Genomic DNA, 17,841 nt, shown 5'->3' on the forward strand with positions numbered 1-17,841 from the left:
GCTGCATGGCCTTGCTTTCTGTCCGGTTTTTGCCGCATGCAGCTGATTTAGCCGATGCATCGGCCGGATGGAACGTTGCCTGGCACGTTGTTTGCTCCGGCAAAAAAAAAACCCGCATAGCACCGCATCTGCCCGCTGCGGCGCATTTTTCAATGCATGCCTATGGACGCGGCAAAAACCGCATCCGGCCGCCGCATGCGGTTTCTTCCACTGCGCATGCTCAGCGTGCCGCAACCGGAAAAAAACGGATGGGCCGCATGTAAAAACTTATGCAAAGGATGCAGTGTTTTCGCCGCATCCGTTGTATAGGTTTCACAGCCGGATTGAGCCGCACTGCTCTTCCTTGGAAAAGGCTTCCAATTCTGTGAGATTTCTGGGTCGTCTTGCATGCACTGCTCTTCCTTGGAAAAGGCTTCCAATTCTGTGAGGTTCCTGGCTCATCTTGCATGCACTGCTCTTCCTTGGAAAAGTCTTCCAGTTCTGAGAGATTTCTGGCTCATCTTGCATGCACTGCTCTTCCTTGGAGAATACTTCCAGTTCTGTGAGATTCCTGGCTCATCTTGAATGCACTGCTCTTCCTTGGAGACATCTTCCAGTTCTGAGAGATTCTTGGCTCATCTTGAATGCACTGCTCTTCCTTGGAGAATACTTCCAGTTCTGAGAGATTCCTGGCTCATCTTGAATGCACTGCTCTTCCTTGGAGAATACTTCCAGTTCTGTGAGATTCCTGGCTCATCTTGAATGCACTGCTCTTCCTTGGAGAATACTTCCAGTTCTGTGAGATTCCTGGCTCATCTTGAATGCACTGCTCTTCCTTGGAGACATCTTCCAGTTCTGAGAGATTCCTGGCTCATCTTGAATGCACTGCTCTTCCTTGGAGAATACTTCCAGTTCTGAGAGATTCCTGGCTCATCTTGAATGCACTGCTCTTCCTTGGAAAAGTCTTCCAGTTCTGTGAGATTCCTGGCTCATCTTGAATGCACTGCTCTGCCTTGGAGAATACTTCCAGTTCTGTGAGATTCCTGGCTCATCTTGAATGCACTGCTCTTCCTTAGAGAATACTTCCAGTTCTGTGAGATTCCTGGCTTATCTTGCATGCACTGCTCTTCCTTGGAAAAGTCTTCCAGTTCTGTGAGATTCCTGGCTCATCTTGCATACACTGCTCTTTTAAGGTCTTGTCACAGATTTTCAATGATGTTCAGATCAGTGGACTGTGAGGGCCATTGTAAAACCTTGAGCTTGCACCTTTTGAGGTCATCTATTGTGGATTGTTTAGGATCATTATCCAAGTCCTTGTTGTAACCATACTGATGAGGAGACTCCTATTCCGAGGTCATTTTTACCATAAGTGTATATCTATTGTATCCTAATCTCATGCAATAATAAAATAAATTTTAGGTCCTAAACTTGTTTTCTTTGGTTGTAATGTGCTATATACAGTATGTTTATCACAATTTATAAAAACCTAAAAGCTACTGAGTGTTCAGCAATATGGCTGGTGGTAATTCTTATTTTTGCACCTTTTCACATCCCTGGACCCATTAACAGACATAAGTTCATTTTTATTTATTTTTTTTTTTAAAGTAAAAATTTCTGCAATTTGCAATAGTTTTCTTCTATAGCCTCTGTTACATGGTCCATTGCAGTCTGCAGAATGAGCTATCTGAGAATCCATCAGTGAGCTCATTCTAGCTCCTATGTCTTCATAGCTGCAGTGCATTATGGTCTGTTTTTAGATTGAGAGAAAAACACATCTTGCAGAACTTTTTGTTCTAGAAATCTTCCATGTAACAGATCCCAGTTGGACCCTACAGTAATCAATTGAGTCCTTTTTACTTTCATTTATATCACTTACGCAACTGATTTAATTTTGAATGTGAATTGTTTTTTCGTAAAAACCTGTATGGACAAATTAAACATCCGACTGAATGTGAAGAGAACCTGTAATTTTTTTGCGCAATAGACATATGGGCAACAGTTAAAGCATCATTCGACTTTTTGCTCTAAATAAAAAAAAAAATGCCAAAAATTAATTAAACATTGGTCACCAGATGGCTCTGCTTTATTAAATATTACCCACCAGGTGGCTCTGCTCTATTGCATTTTGGCCACCAGGTGGCTCTGCTTTATTACCTATTGGCCACCAGGTGGCTCTGCTCTATTACCTATTGGCCACCAGGTGGCTCTGCTCTATTGCATTTTGGCCACCAGGTGGCTCTGCTTTATTAAATATTACCCACCAGGTGGCTCTGCTCTATTACCTATTGGCCACCAGGTGGCTCTGCTCTATTGCATTTTGGCCACCAGGTGGCTCTGCTTTATTACCTATTGGCCACCAGGTGGCTCTGCTCTATTACCTATTGGCCACCAGGTGGCTCTGCTCTATTACCTATTGGCCACCAGGTGGCTCTGCTCTATTACCTATTGGCCACCAGGTGGCTCTGCTCTATTACCTATTGGCCACCAGGTGGCTCTGCTCTATTACCTATTGGCCACCAGGTGGCTCTGCTCTATTACCTATTGGCCACCAGGTGGCTCTGCTCTATTACCTATTGGCCACCAGGTGGCTCTGCTCTATTACCTATTGGCCACCAGGTGGCTCTGCTCTATTACCTATTGGCCACCAGGTGGCTCTGCTCTATTACCTATTGGCCACCAGGTGGCTCTGCTCTATTGCTTTATGGCCACCAGGTGGCTCTGCTCTATTACCTATTGGCCACCAGGTGGATCTGCTCTATTGCTTTTTGGCCACCAGGTGGCTCTGCTCTTATGCTTTTTGGCCACCAGTCCTATTGGGCTAATTGGTTGCAGCGGTTACTCCTGCCGGTAGTAGAGGTGACTTCCCATAAACCATTATAAAGACTTCTCCCTTCAAGACCTGAGAGTTGAGGTTATAATAAGGGTATGCTGGGATTTGTAGTTTCACAATTGCTATAGTGCTACAGATTGCTAACTTAGTGACCTATCCTATACATCATTGATCCATAGAGCTGCACTCTAGAAGAAGAGGGGCTTGTGCCGTGATCCCCAGGTCTTAGGACCCAGTAGGATATGCAATATACCTGTTATAGGGTACATCAGTCTCGCTTATGTACAATTCCCACTGTATTCCCGTATATTACGTCATTCCCAGTAATTGTAACCTGAGCAGCAGGATTCTCAGGAATTCAGGTGAGACGGGAGGATGGTGGGGGTTGGCTTCCTTTTTAAGAGCTTGAGTACTTTGCTAGTTTTTAAGGTCACATCTAACAGGTTTAGTGCCGGTTTTCCACTAAATCCACTGAGAAATTTGGCTTATTTGCTCCCTTAAAGACGACCTGTGACTTGACATAGCTATGTAATTTTATTACTTGGGGTAAACGCCGCTGTTCTCCTGAATCCGGCGATGTTTTTCTTTTCTTCCTGCGCTTCTCCGTTCCTGAGATATGGCCTCCTCTTTCCCTGTATGTAAATGTATTCAAGTGGGCGTGGTTATCAAGAAGACTGCCCACTTGGCTTACAGGATTAGATTTATATACAGAAAGAATGATATCTCAGGAACGGAGAGGCGCAGAAACAAAAGAAAAACATCGCCGGATTCAGGAGAACGGCGGGATTAACACCAGTTATACAGGATCCCTGGTGAATGTATAGAAATTTACACCATGTATGATCAGGGAGATCTCTCTTGAGTCTAGGTTCATGCGTTGTCTATTTTACAGCACAGAGGATGAATTTTACCTTAATCCTATCCTCATGCTATATTTTCTTTTGGTCCTAGATCTTTTTATTTCGAATATATCCATAGTGTATCAATTTCGGTTGTGGACATACACATTTAGGGCCACAACATGTGAACGCAGCCCAAGATGTCTGCGGCTAACGTTGCATTTGCGCCTAAAGATGTTCTGATTTATATATTTTTTTTTTTATTACAGATGGGAGATTTAATATCTACTTTGCATGTCAAGAAACCAGCAAGAATTTTTCCCACTAGTGATAGCGATCATATAATCTTAATGTGACAACCAGTCCATATGATCTAACAGTGACTGGGGAAATCTCCATCACATATCGCGGTTAAGATCTGCACGTATTTGTAAGCATGCTGCAATCATTGTTTTCTTCCTCATTTTTCTTCCTTTTTCTTAATTACTACAGTGAGGGAAACACTGCAGTTTCTGGTTTCTGTTTCCTAGAATTAATCTTTGAAAGTCTTTGCCACTAGTGATGAGCGGGCACTACCATGCTCGGGTGCTCAGTACTCGTAACTAGTGATGAGCGGGCACTACCATGCTCGGGTGCTCAGTACTCGTAACTAGTGATGAGCGGGCACTACCATGCTCGGATGCTCAGTACTGGTAACTAGTGATGAGCGGGCACTACCATGCTCGGGTGCTCAGTACTCGTAACTAGTGATGAGCGGGCACTACCATGCTCGGGTGCTCAGTACTCGTAACTAGTGATGAGCGGGCACTACCATGCTCGGGTGCTCAGTACTGGTAACTAGTGATGAGCGAGCACTACCATGCTCGGGTGCTCAGTACTGGTAACTAGTGATGAGCGGGCACTACCATGCTCGGGTGCTCAGTACTCGTAACTAGTGATGAGCGGGCACTACCATGCTCGGGTACTCGTAACTAGTGATGAGCGAGCACTACCATGCTCGGGTGCTCAGTACTAGTAACTAGTGATGAGCGGGCACTACCATGCTCGGGTGCTCAGTGCTGGTAACTAGTGATGAGCGGGCACTACCATGCTCGGGTGCTCTGTACTGGTAACTAGTGATGAGCGAGCACTACCATGCTCGGGTGCTCTGTACTCGTAGCTAGTGATGAGCGGGCACTACCATGCTCAGGTGCTCTGTACTCGTAACTAGTGATGAGCGGGCACTACCATGCTCGGGTGCTCTGTACTCGTAACTAGTGATGAGCGAGCACTACCATGCTCGGGTGCTCTGTACTCGTAACTAGTGATGAGCGGGCACTACCATGCTCGGGTGCTCTGTATATGTAACTAGTGATGAGCGGACACTACCATGCTCGGGTGCTCTGTACTCGTAACTAGTGATGAGCGGGCACTACCAAGCTCGGGTGCTCTGTATATGTAACTAGTGATGAGCGGGCACTACCATGCTCGGGTGCGCTGTACTTGTAACTAGTGATGAGCGGGCACTACCATGCTCGGGTGCTCTGTATATGTAACTAGTGATGAGCGGGCACTACCATGCTCGGGTGCTCTGTATATGTAACTAGTGATGAGCGGGCACTACCATGCTCGGGTGCTCTATATATGTAACTAGTGATGAGCGGGCACTAGCATGCTCGGGTGCTCAGTACTAGTAACTAGTGATGAGCAGGCACTACCATGCTCGGGTGCTCAGTACTCGTAACTAGTGATGAGGGGGCACTACCATGCTCGGGTGCTCTGTATATGTAACTAGTGATGAGCGGGCACTACCATGCTCTGGTGCTCAGTACTCGTAACTAGTGATGAGGGGGCACTACCATGCTCGGGTGCTCTGTATATGTAACTAGTGATGAGCGGGCACTACCATGCTCGGGTGCTCAGTACTCGTAACTAGTGATGAGCGGGCACTACCATGCTTGGGTGCTCAGTACTCGTAACTAGTGATGAGTGGGCACTACCATGCTTGGGTGCTCTGTATATGTAACTAGTGATGAGCGGGCACTACCATGCTCGGGTGCTCTGTATATGTAACTAGTGATAAGCGGGCACTACCATGCTCGGGTGCTCAGTACTCGTAACTAGTGATGAGCGAGCACTACCATGCTTGGGTGCTCTGTATATGTAACTAGTGATGAGCGGGCACTACCATGCTTGGGTGCTCAGTACTCGTAACTAGTGATGAGCGGGCACTACCATGCTCGGGTGCTCTGTATATGTAACTAGTGATGAGCGGGCACTACCATGCTTGGGTGCTCAGTACTCGTAACTAGTGATGAGCGGGCACTACCATGCTTGGGTGCTCTGTATATGTAACTAGTGATGAGCGGGCACTACCATGCTTGGGTGCTCTGTATATGTAACTAGTGATGAGCGGGCACTACTATGCTCGGGTGCTCAGTACTTGTAACTAGTGATGAGCGGGCACTACCATGCTCGGTTGCTCAGTACTCGTAACTAGTGATGAGCGGGCACTACCATGCTCGGGTGCTCAGTACTGGTAACTAGTGATGAGCAGGCACTACCATGCTCGTGTGCTCAGTACTCGTAACTAGTGATGAGCGGGCACTACCATACTCGTGTGCTCAGTACTCGTAACTAGTGATGAGCGGGCACTACCATGCTCGGGTGCTCAGTACTCATTACTAGTGATGAGCGGGCACTACCATGCTCGGGTGCTCAGTACTCGTAACTAGTGATGAGCGGGCACTACCATGCTCGGGTGCTCAGTGCTGGTAACTAGTGATGAGCGGGCACTACCATGCTCGGGTGCTCTGTACTGGTAACTAGTGATGAGCGAGCACTACCATGCTCGGGTGCTCTGTACTCGTAACTAGTGATGAGCGGGCACTACCATGCTCAGGTGCTCTGTACTCGTAACTAGTGATGAGCAGGCACTACCATGCTCGGGTGCTCAGTACTCGTAACTAGTGATGAGCGGGCACTACCATGCTCGGGTGCTCAGTACTCATTACTAGTGATGAGCGGGCACTACCATGCTCGGGTGCTCAGTACTCGTAACTAGTGATGAGCGGGCACTACCATGCTCGGGTGCTCAGTGCTGGTAACTAGTGATGAGCGGGCACTACCATGCTCGGGTGCTCTGTACTGGTAACTAGTGATGAGCGGGCACTACCATGCTCGGGTGCTCTGTACTCGTAACTAGTGATGAGCGGGCACTACCATGCTCGGGTGCTCTGTATATGTAACTAGTGATGAGCGGACACTACCATGCTCGGGTGCTCAGTACTCGTAACTAGTGATGAGCGGGCACTACCATGCTCGGGTGCTCTGTACTCGTAACTAGTGATGAGCGGGCACTACCATGCTCGGGTGCTCTGTATATGTAACTAGTGATGAGCGGGCACTACCATGCTCGGGTGCGCTGTACTTGTAACTAGTGATGAGCGGGCACTACCATGCTCGGGTGCTCTGTATATGTAACTAGTGATGAGCGGGCACTACCATGCTCGGGTGCTCTGTATATGTAACTAGTGATGAGCGGGCACTACCATGCTCGGGTGCTCTATATATGTAACTAGTGATGAGCGGGCACTAGCATGCTCGGGTGCTCAGTACTAGTAACTAGTGATGAGCAGGCACTACCATGCTCGGGTGCTCAGTACTCGTAACTAGTGATGAGCGGGCACTACCATGCTCTGGTGCTCAGTACTCGTAACTAGTGATGAGGGGGCACTACCATGCTCGGGTGCTCTGTATATGTAACTAGTGATGAGCGGGCACTACCATGCTCGGGTGCTCAGTACTCGTAACTAGTGATGAGCGGGCACTACCATGCTTGGGTGCTCAGTACTCGTAACTAGTGATGAGTGGGCACTACCATGCTTGGGTGCTCTGTATATGTAACTAGTGATGAGCGGGCACTACCATGCTCGGGTGCTCTGTATATGTAACTAGTGATGAGTGGGCACTACCATGCTCGGGTGCTCAGTACTCGTAACTAGTGATGAGCGAGCACTACCATGCTTGGGTGCTCTGTATATGTAACTAGTGATGAGCGGGCACTACCATGCTTGGGTGCTCAGTACTCGTAACTAGTGATGAGCGGGCACTACCATGCTCGGGTGCTCTGTATATGTAACTAGTGATGAGCGGGCACTACCATGCTTGGGTGCTCAGTACTCGTAACTAGTGATGAGCGGGCACTACCATGCTTGGGTGCTCTGTATATGTAACTAGTGATGAGCGGGCACTACCATGCTTGGGTGCTCTGTATATGTAACTAGTGATGAGCGGGCACTACCAAGCTCGGGTGCTCTGTATATGTAACTAGTGATGAGCGGGCACTACCATGCTCGGGTGCGCTGTACTTGTAACTAGTGATGAGCGGGCACTACCATGCTCGGGTGCTCTGTATATGTAACTAGTGATGAGCGGGCACTACCATGCTCGGGTGCTCTGTATATGTAACTAGTGATGAGCGGACACTACCATGCTCGGGTGCTCAGTACTCGTAACTAGTGATGAGCGGGCACTACCATGCTCGGGTGCTCTGTACTCGTAACTAGTGATGAGCGGGCACTACCATGCTCGGGTGCTCTGTATATGTAACTAGTGATGAGCGGGCACTACCATGCTCGGGTGCGCTGTACTTGTAACTAGTGATGAGCGGGCACTACCATGCTCGGGTGCTCTGTATATGTAACTAGTGATGAGCGGGCACTACCATGCTCGGGTGCTCTGTATATGTAACTAGTGATGAGCGGGCACTACCATGCTCGGGTGCTCTATATATGTAACTAGTGATGAGCGGGCACTAGCATGCTCGGGTGCTCAGTACTAGTAACTAGTGATGAGCAGGCACTACCATGCTCGGGTGCTCAGTACTCGTAACTAGTGATGAGGGGGCACTACCATGCTCGGGTGCTCTGTATATGTAACTAGTGATGAGCGGGCACTACCATGCTCTGGTGCTCAGTACTCGTAACTAGTGATGAGGGGGCACTACCATGCTCGGGTGCTCTGTATATGTAACTAGTGATGAGCGGGCACTACCATGCTCGGGTGCTCAGTACTCGTAACTAGTGATGAGCGGGCACTACCATGCTTGGGTGCTCAGTACTCGTAACTAGTGATGAGTGGGCACTACCATGCTTGGGTGCTCTGTATATGTAACTAGTGATGAGCGGGCACTACCATGCTCGGGTGCTCTGTATATGTAACTAGTGATGAGTGGGCACTACCATGCTCGGGTGCTCAGTACTCGTAACTAGTGATGAGCGAGCACTACCATGCTTGGGTGCTCTGTATATGTAACTAGTGATGAGCGGGCACTACCATGCTTGGGTGCTCAGTACTCGTAACTAGTGATGAGCGGGCACTACCATGCTCGGGTGCTCTGTATATGTAACTAGTGATGAGCGGGCACTACCATGCTTGGGTGCTCAGTACTCGTAACTAGTGATGAGCGGGCACTACCATGCTTGGGTGCTCTGTATATGTAACTAGTGATGAGCGGGCACTACCATGCTTGGGTGCTCTGTATATGTAACTAGTGATGAGCGGGCACTACCATGCTCGGGTGCTCAGTACTCGTAACTAGTGATGAGCGGGCACTACCATGCTTGGGTGCTCAGTACTCGTAACTAGTGATGAGCGGGCACTACCATGCTTGGGTGCTCTGTATATGTAACTAGTGATGAGCGGGCACTACCATGCTTGGGTGCTCTGTATATGTAACTAGTGATGAGCAAGCACTACCATGCTCGGTTGCTCAGTACTCGTAACTAGTGATGAGCGGGCACTACCATGCTCGGGTGCTCAGTACTGGTAACTAGTGATGAGCAGGCACTACCATGCTCGTGTGCTCAGTACTCGTAACTAGTGATGAGCGGGCACTACCATGCTCGTGTGCTCAGTACTCGTAACTAGTGATGAGCGGGCACTACCATGCTCGGGTGCTCAGTACTCATTACTAGTGATGAGCGGGCACTACCATGCTCGGGTGCTCAGTACTCGTAACTAGTGATGAGCGGGCACTACCATGCTCGGGTGCTCAGTACTGGTAACTAGTGATGAGCGGGCACTACCATGCTCGTGTGCTCAGTACTCGTAACTAGTGATGAGTGAGCACTACCATGCTCGGGTACTCAGTACTCGTAACTGGTGATGAGTGGGCACTACCATGCTCGGGTGCTCAGTACTGGTAACTAGTGATGAGCGGGCACTACCATGCTCAGGTGTTCAGTACTGGTAACTAGTGATGAGTGGGCACTACCATGCTCGTGTGCTCAGTACTCGTAACTAGTGATGAGTGAGCACTACCATGCTCGGGTGCTCTGTACTCGTAACTAGTGATGAGCGGGCACTACCATGCTCAGGTGCTCAGTACTCGTAACTAGTGATGAGCAGGCACTACCATGCTCGTGTGCTCAGTACTCGTAACTAGTGATGAGTGAGCACTACCATGCTCGGGTGCTCAGTACTGGTAACTAGTGATGAGTGGACACTACCATGCTCGGGTGCTCAGTACTGGTAACTAGTGATGAGCGGGCACTACCATGCTCGGGTGCTCAGTACTGGTAACTAGTGATGAGCGGGCACTACCATGCTCGTGTGCTCAGTACTCGTAACTAGTGATGAGCGGGCACTACCATGCTCAGGTACTCAATACTCGTAACTAGTAATGAGCGGACACTACCATGCTCGGGTGCTCTGTACTCGTAACTAGTGATGAGCGGGCACTACCATGCTCAGGTGCTCAGTACTCGTAACTAGTGATGAGTGGGCACTACCATGCTCGGGTGCTCAGTACTCGTAACTAGTGATGAGCGGGCACTACCATGCTCGGGTGCTCAGTACTCGTAACTAGTGATGAGCGGGCACTACCATGCTCGGGTGCTCAGTACTGGTAACTAGTGATGAGCGGGCACTACCATGCTCGTGTGCTCAGTACTCGTAACTAGTGATGAGTGAGCACTACCATGCTCGGGTGCTCAGTACTGGTAACTAGTGATGAGTGGACACTACCATGCTCGGGTGCTCAGTACTGGTAACTAGTGATGAGCGGGCACTACCATGCTCGGGTGCTCAGTACTGGTAACTAGTGATGAGCGGGCACTACCATGCTCGTGTGCTCAGTACTCGTAACTAGTGATGAGCGGGCACTACCATGCTCAGGTACTCAATACTCGTAACTAGTAATGAGCGGACACTACCATGCTCGGGTGCTCTGTACTCGTAACTAGTGATGAGCGGGCACTACCATGCTCAGGTGCTCAGTACTCGTAACTAGTGATGAGCAGGCACTACCATGCTCGGGTGCTCAGTACTCGTAACTAGTGATGAGCGGGCACTACCATGCTCGGGTGCTCAGTACTCGTAACTAGTGATGAGCGGGCACTACCATGTCCGGGTGCTCTGTACTCGTGATGAGCAGTTGGACGCTCAGATAGGTGCGACTTGAGTACTGAATATAATGGAAGTCAATGGGAGACCCACTGAAGGTCACTCTAGTAGACCCATCTTATCCATACATTACATGGACGGCTGGTTATTTGGAAGGCCACCATATAGACAGTTCTCGGAGATTACTTACCAATGCAGGTGACCCTCTTAGAAGGGCCACAGAGGAGAAAAATATGATTTGGTTTGTTTGTAGGCGTAAAAATCATTGTTGTTGGCAGCATGTCGTCCTGTTTAAACAGGGGGACCATTTTATTAACTATTGTTCTTCCTCATACAGGTATTGATTGTCAATGGGCCACATGTATATTATCAATCTGCACTTTGTAATTGACTGAAATTGGCCAATGTGGATGGGTCTTAAAACACGCTGGGTATATAAAAGGAGTCTCTCAATACAAAATGACTGTTCAAACCAAGCTTAGTTGTTCGGTTCTTCTCAACTACTTGTTTTTCATCGATCTCCACTCTCTCTATGGGGGCATCTTGGCTTTCCCTATGTCAGGTGAGAGGGATCGGGCACATTAGTTCACTATGCCCTATATTTTTTGGCTGTAGGGTCAAGTGTTCGTGCATCGGGGAATCAAGATATAAACAAGAATGAGGAACAGTATGAGTCTATAGTAAGTCATGAGTGCCATATTACAGATCGGTACAACACAGATCCATAATACAGACATGTGCATGTGTGGCGCCCTGGACTAGCCAGGTCGTCACAGATAACACTCAAACACCCCCACCCCCATTAGACAGGGACACCAGCCAAACACAAAACCCTTGTTGCCTCCCTCCAGTGTCTGATGTCCACACCAGGTGGGGCGGAGCCAGGCGGTTGGCCCCACCCACCGAGGAGTTCACAGGCCTGGAGGCAGGAAAAAGAACAGTTTAGTCCAGGAGGTGGAAGTGAGAGGAGTGAACACTTGGGTGTCTGGTTTTGTGGCCCAGGCACTGACAGCAAGGTTGGCAGACGGTGATGGCTATCTGCAGGAGTGGTGAAGCGACGTGGAACCGTAGGACCGGGTCGGGCATTGGCCCGCCGGTACCAACCGGGGAGCGAAGTGAAGCCAGCACACACAGGCAGGGCCATCGGACCCCGACCAGGCTTGGAGCCGCCGACAATAGTCAAATCTGAATGTGACCGGAACCCCAGGGGTTTCCTAACAGCAAAACTCCCTATTGAAGGCAACCGCCCGCACCGTGAGGGTATACAGCTACCGCCTAAGGCTAGAGACCCAAGGGCCAGCGCCTGCGGGCAAACGGGCTCCTCCGGTACCCATACACTGGGGAGCGGACTACCGTTGGGGATCCATAGTAGTCAAATGAGAACATCAAGGTGCAGGGAAAGACAGCCGCCATCACCTGTCCGGGGAGAGACACTGTAGCCGGCTGTGGGACCCGTCCATCCAGCCGTTTAGTTTACCGAGGACTTTGTACATTTCTTACTGAGTGAGTACACCCGTGCCATCCGGCACCGCGCTGCGCTGTCCCTGCAACCCTGCACCTCACCAACCCTGCCTCCCCGTCACATCATCGGGCCCCGGGACCACCGACCCCTACCCACGGAGGGGGAAAACAACATCCCAGCTGCTCCCTACCATCGCTCCCGGGATCCCCGTCACCAGCTGCGGTGGTGCCCATCTTCACGACCCGTGGGTGGCGTCACAGACTAAATCCCTCAAACCAACCACCCTTTTCACTCACGGGCGAGGCACGCCGCTCGAGTCCCCGGATCCGGCCCACTGCTCGAGCCACCGAGCAGCAGCAGCCGCAGCAGCGCCGGACCCGAGTGTTAGCGAGAGCGCAGCAGTGGCGGTGTCCTCCCCGCCCGCGACAACAGGACAGCCGGTGGTGCAGAGCTCACTGATACCAGCGCATGCTGTATAGGAGCCTCCGGAGTAATGACTCACCCCAGGGCTATGGGACACCCGGTGCCGGGCCGGACTAGTCCAGGGGTCCTCAGTGGTGGCGGGGACCGACTCCGTGGCCCTGGTGGGTGTCAATTAAATATGGCTGGTGAATAAAGTTTATGGTTGTTGTGACGCCACCTGTGGTTTGCGGCTATTAAGCCGCCACTGCTGTGTGAGGCCTCCGGGGTGATGATATGGCAGCAATGGTGGTACTGCTCCCCACAGGTGGAGCGGTGCCCCGGGGACACTGTTGGTGCTCGTGAGAGTCTATAGTGTGATGTTGTGTGGATAACACGGTGCAGGGCCGACAGGCAATGAAAGAAACAGGCACAAACAACAGTCTCTTTACCTTCTCCTCTTTTACTTCACAAACGGTTAGTCCTGGGAGACCGTTACAGGTGGTACAGGGCTCCGGCCGGCCTGGAAGTAACGGAGATGTCGTTTTGGCCAAATGAGTATGAGGCCTACTCCTGTTCTTTTCCTTACTGTGATAGGACCCTGCTCTCTGAATTTAGCAATGGCCCTCTGTGCTGCTGGGACTGTTGGTACGTCCCTTTCCCTCTGTGGTAGGCCGCGCAGGCCCTCTCTGGTGCTTCTCTGCTGGAGTCCACACCGGGCCCTGATGCTGCAGCTGTACCTTCGGTCTGTTTATGGGCCAGGTGCTTGCAGCTCTCCTGCCCTTCGGATTCGGCTACGAGGGAGTGTCGCGGGCGGGGAGGAGGGTGTCAGCACACCGCGCTCACCCCTTCTGCTCGGGTCCGGCAGCTGCTCAGTGGTGGCTCGAGCTGTGGGCCGGATCCCGGGGTTTCTCGAGCGACACTCCTCGCCCGTGAGTGAAAGGGGGGTTTGTTGGGTGTGGGGATTGTTATAGTTCGTGACGCCACCCACGGTTGTGGTGATTTCACCACCGCTGCTCAATACGGGGATCCCGGGGATGGTGATGCGGAGCAGCCAGGTGTTGCGTTGCCCCTCCGTGGGTAGGGGTTGGTGATCCCGGGGCCCAGTGAAGAGATGTAAAGTGTAGGGCCTGGTGGGCGCAGGGACGCGGGGCAGCGCTGTGCCTTGCGGCACTGTGGTACTCACTCAGCCTGAGACACGGACACAGTTTGTACGGTAAACCAAACAGCTGGTAGGACGGTCCCACAGACGGCTGCACCTGCACTCCCGGTAGGTGACGGTGATGTCCCTCTTCCTTGCACCTATGGTTGGTTTGTGGTAGCGGTGGATTCCCTCCGGTTACCTGCTCCCCGACTACAATCTGGGCCGGAGGAGCTCTACACTTTGCCCGCAGGCGCTGGCCCTGAGAAACTGGTGCCGTGGCGGTGGCGGTGTCTCTCTGCTTCAGGTTGGGCTGTTGCCTTCTATCGGGTCTTTGGTGTTGGGGGATCTGCGTCCCCTTCACTGATGGATTTAGCAAATTTGGCGACTCCTAGCCTTGCCGGGGTCCGAGAGGCCCCTGCCCTGGTGCTGACTGTCCTTCAGAACACTGCTCCAGACCACCGGGCACACAGCCACCGGGGTCCTTCCAGGCACTTCCAAACGGTCCCCCTCCAGACAGTCACCGCCGTTGCTGACCTTGCTGATCTGGCCCTGCACAAAGCTGGACCCTTCAGGCTTTCCTTCCTTCTTGTCACCTCACTGGCTTTCCTCCTTTTCCACTTTTCTACTTTCACTTTCTTAACTCCTCCACTTAGCTCCTCACTCCTGCTCCTCCCTGAGCTGTCTCCTGAGCTATCTGCCTGGTTTTTCCCGCCTCCAGAGTTGTGAGCTCCTCGGTGGGCGGAGCCAACCGCCTGGCCCACCCCCTGGTGTGCATCAACAGACTCCTGGAGGAAGGCAACAAGGATTTCTGGTTAGCTGTGATGTGCCTACCTGGAGTGTGGGGTGTGGTGGTGTTGTGACCTGTGACCCCTGGCTTGCCCAGGGCGACACAGGAGTATTTTAGGCCCTGGTGGCCACAGACTCCGATGTCCGAGTCTCTTCTCTGCCTCTCTGCTCCTCCTGCTTCACTGGGCCAAGCTGCTCCAGCTCTAGGCCCCAGTTCCACAGGACAGCACACTCGGCGTCTGCACTCTCTGCTTTCTCCTACAGACTGAACACTAACTCCTCCCTCAGGTCAGACTTAAGGAATGCTCCCTGGAACTCCAGGTTCAGAGCTCCCCCTGCTGGCCTGAGGGAGAACTGCGTTGGATGTTAAACTTACTGGCCAATAGACCCCCCAATTACCTCCAGGCTCAGCATCAACCTTTTGGAGGGGCAATGCTGTTGTGGCGACCAGGTCCTGGGGCGCCACAGTAACACGTCCGTTCATGACATTTCTTCCTCTGAAATTTTTCCCATCACCTGAGTAATGTTCTTGAGAAGTTGAAAGGAAATCAGCAACTGAACCATGAAAAGGAGACTCCGTAATGTTACAGAGCGGGGAGCCAAGTGCTAAGGGGATGATGGCAGGTAAGTCACCACCGCTCTGCTGACCCCATAACTGCAGAGTCCAGACCTCCTCTGGTAACGTCAGCACAAACATTGCATCACCAGAAACTTCACGGCTGAGCAGCTGCAGCAGCCAAAGGACAGCACTAAGCACAATGCCGAACCGTACGTCACCAATCACAAGGCCGAGCTGTACATCACCAAGCACAATGCCGAGCCATGCATCACCAAGCACAATGCCGAGCCGCACATCACCAAGCACAATGCCGAGCCGTACATCACCAAGCACAATGCCGAGCCGTACATCACCAAGCACAATGCCGAGCCGTACGTCACCAAGCACAATGCCGAGCCGTGCATCACCAAGCACAATGCCGAGCCGTACGTCACCAAGCACAATGCCGAGCCGTACATCACCAAGCACAATGCCGAGCCGTACATCACCAAGCACAATGCCGAGCCGTACGTCACCAAGCACAATGCCGAGCCGTGCATCACCAAGCACAATGCCGAGCCATGCATCACCAAGCACAATGCCGAGCCGTACATCACCAAGCACAATGCCGAGCCGTACATCACCAAGCACAATGCCGAGCCGTACATCACCAAGCACAATGCCGAGCCGTACGTCACCAAGCACAATGCCGAGCCGTGCATCACCAAGCACAATGCCGAGCCGTACGTCACCAAGCACAATGCCGAGCCGTACATCACCAAGCACAATGCTGAGCATCAGATAGAGTGGTGTAAAGCCACCACCATCGGACTCACGGACTCAGGAGGAGACGTGTTCTATGCAATGACATGGATGGACAACGCTACCCGTCCTGACCGCATTGTACCCGCTGAACAGTATGATGGAGGAGGTAAATGCTCTGGGCTGTTATAGGGGTCGGCTTCAGCCTCTTAGTTCCAGTGAAGAGAAGTCTTAATAGTTCAGTACAAAACATTATATCTTCCGGCTTTGTGTGAATAGTTTAAGCCTCTTCTGTCCCCCATGACTGTGCCCAAGACACAAGCTCCATACAGACATGGAGGGGGAAGAACATGACGGCCGCACAGAGCCCGCACCTCAGCCCCATCCAACACCTATAAAGGAAATTGTGACCCCCGGCCTCTCTCCAACATCAGTGTCACCTCACAAATGCTGTCCTGGATGAAAGGGCAAAAATTCCCACAGACGCCACCAAAATCCTTCCCGGAAGCGGTCACATTTACAGAGGGGACGACTCCGTGTTAATGTCTATGGATGTAGAATGGGAGGTCAGAGAAGCTCTTGGACTTGGAATGTGGAGGGGGCATATACTTTTTTCTACATAGTTTGGTAGGTCTTGTCATGGCTGAAATTACGTGAAGTACAAAACGAAAAGTAACTTCAGTTTCTGTCTGGATATGTGATGTTGTCATTCATTTCGTAAACTGATAAGTTTTTCGCCCTGCCCCCTTCTTCCGGACTCTTAGTCTCTTTGCCTTTGGCCGTTTCACGTCTTACAGAATCACCTGAAATCTTAGTCATCGGTATTGTCAGCTCCTCAGGAGCAGTGGTCTGCAATACTGTGAGAAAACTACAACTCCCAGCATGCCCTGGCAGTCTGTCGTTGTTGGAGCATTCATAAAGTGTTAGCTCTTCAGCCAAAATGCAATTTGGGTTAGGAATAGTCAATAATAGAGGCCTTATAAAAGTGGCACGCCGGCATATTGGGTCCCATAACAGTTGACTTTGAAGGCTTTAGGTCAGTGGGCGTCCTCCTTGGTGTCAAATATGGCTGAAATATTCATTACTGGAAACCCCCTTTAAGAGCAGCGCAGTTTTTCTGATGTCAGGCGAGGGGAGGGGTACCAGACCCTGCTACATTCCCCTACGTCTGCTTTCCCAGCCTCAGGCGTGTGGACGGAAATGTTGCACAATCTTCCTGCTGTCACCTGCCTTTACATTTTGTAAGAATTTTAGGTAATTACCAAACAAGTTTTCGTGCCATGTGATCATGATTTTTATTTCTATATCCTCTCAAACACCTGCAAACACATGACAAAAGCGAAAGCTGAATGCAAAAAGGAAAAAAAGGCTAAATATAAAGATTCCATGGGCTCTGTGATAAAAAAAACCCAACAACAAATATCTGCATTGTTTGTAAGCTGATGTAAATGTCGCTGTTCTTCTGATTCCGGCGATGTTTTTCTTTTGTTTCTACGCCTTTCCATTCCCGAGATATAACCCCTTCTTCTCTGCATAAAAATCTAATCAACTGGGTGTGGTGATCAAGAAGATGTTTGAAAACCACTCCCTCTTGGCAAAAAGACTAGATTTATATACAGGGAATATGGGGCCATATCTCAAGAACGGAAAGGAGTAGGAAAAAAATGAAAACAGCGCCAGATGCAGGAGAACAGCGGCGTTTACATGACGTAAAAG

Source organism: Anomaloglossus baeobatrachus, chromosome 10 (genome assembly GCF_048569485.1).
Source record: "Anomaloglossus baeobatrachus isolate aAnoBae1 chromosome 10, aAnoBae1.hap1, whole genome shotgun sequence".
NCBI lineage: Eukaryota > Metazoa > Chordata > Amphibia > Anura > Aromobatidae > Anomaloglossus > Anomaloglossus baeobatrachus.